This window comes from Dipodomys spectabilis, unplaced genomic scaffold (genome assembly GCF_019054845.1).
Source record: "Dipodomys spectabilis isolate Male_0828 unplaced genomic scaffold, ASM1905484v1 ptg000319l, whole genome shotgun sequence".
In the NCBI taxonomy this organism is placed as follows: domain Eukaryota; kingdom Metazoa; phylum Chordata; class Mammalia; order Rodentia; family Heteromyidae; genus Dipodomys; species Dipodomys spectabilis.
Window position 1 is genome coordinate 4477073 of NW_024870996.1, and position 2055 is coordinate 4479127.

The following is a 2055-nucleotide window of genomic DNA, read 5'->3' on the forward strand; positions in this document are numbered from 1 at the left end:
TGCTGATTTTTAAAAATATTCCTGTTGAAAGAATGTGGATTTAGGTTGTGGCTGGGTTTCACAGTAGTAAATTGTCTAATTGGACAGTGTATACACAACCATTAGAAAAAAATACTTATTGCTTTCGTCATTTTGAACATTAGATTATGTATGTACAAATAACTTGATTTGAAAATTATCATACCACACCTACTGTGCATTTCTCTGTATGGAATATGTGAAATTCCATTGAGTTATCAAATATCCTAATTCAGTATATTTCATAGTGTAACATATATACAAAAAAATGAAGCATCCTCTTCACGAGCAAAACAATAAAACAAATGGAATATTGTTTACCAAAAAGCAAATCATGCATACATTTTGATGATTTTCTTAACAATTCCTACCATAGTAAAAAATTCTTGCAAAGTTGAAATATATGATTTTAACCAAGTCAGAAATATCTGCAGGTATTTGTGTCTTCAACCACTATTTAAGAATAATTATCTATATACTTATATATAATATCATATATATTCATAGTAAATTGGATAGAAAGTGGAGAAAATAAAAACGATTCCTGATTCCATTCAGCATACAGTTATTTAAATTGCATTTGAGTCAATGAAAATCAGGTTAAAATCATGGGAAATGTTTTCAAATGGAGGCATTTTGAAAACGGAATTCAATGAAGGCTTATTTATATGTGTTTTTTTAAATAAAATAATGTCAAATGTATTTCTCTAGTTTGGAAATAAACAACCTGAATATTCATGGCTTGATCTAAAGGTACATGAAATTAGAAAATGACATTGGCAAATATATTTAAATGATTATGTACTCTGTTCAATTTATTAATCCCTGCAAAGTTGATCATTGCCAAATGAGAAAATGAAGAGTAATCCTCAGACATTATCTTCATCAATCAGTCAGCAGGATTTCTATGATATAGTGCCCCTTAGAATTTTTATCACATTACAAAATTGAAAATAGTATACTTCTGTAAAATGGTCATGTTCATGTGAATATTTTCATTCAATACAATTCTTTTATCTTTTAGATAGTAAAGCATAGACATGTATTTAAAATGCACAGTATTTCAAAGACATATGAACAGTATTTCATTGATTCTAATAGCAAAAAAAGAATGGAAAAATAAAGGTGCTCTTTATACTAAACTCAGTCATCCTAAGAGAAAGGATTACCAAGTGTTGACTACATAAGCGAGGAAATAATCATGAAGCATTGCAAAAGTCTAAAGGGGCTACGTAATGGTAGGACTTGTGCTAGAAATGAAGCTTAAATATACTTTTCTTTTAAAACTTTTGTTCCATTGAACATAGTATATGCTTATTGGTTTGATTCCATGGAACTCAATGGTAAACATTGAGAGAAAACAGCCAAATTTGCAGAAATGTCAACATGATTCTATGCAACCAATTTTCTCATATAGAGAAATAGAACATTTTATATTTTGATGACTGAAATTGTTTCTAGATTATGGATTACAGGATTAAATAATTGAAAATTACTCCACAAAATTCTGAATCAAGCACTGTGGGCCAGTAGATCTATGAAACTCCCTTTACCAGTATCATGTCATTTACCGAAACTATAGCAGAGTCTTGTAAATTGATTAACAGAAAGAAGTCCAAATTCCCAAGTTCTTATTAAAGACTTAATGGATAAATATGGGGAAAGTGAGGGAATATTTAGATTTACTTTCAAAGATTTCACATCAACTTCCACAGGGAGAAAACATTTTAATTGTGTAGTTAGTTGCTTGGACTTAAAGTAGTATATAGAAAATTGAATGGGACACTGAACCTGTGAGAAGCTAAACCACTGACTTTAGAGACACTACGGACAAAGTATGTTATTTATGTATGAGAGGGTGGTGAAAAATATAAGCTAGTACGTGCTAGGAGATTGAAAATAAATCGAGCCTTTCTGATGTATGTAAAAGTAAACAGCCAAGCAGAGGAGGAAATCTTATCCTCTCAATAGATAAGGACTAACCACAAGTAGGTGTCTCAACAGCAGTGGTCACTTGCTTGAAGTGTGCCTTCAGGA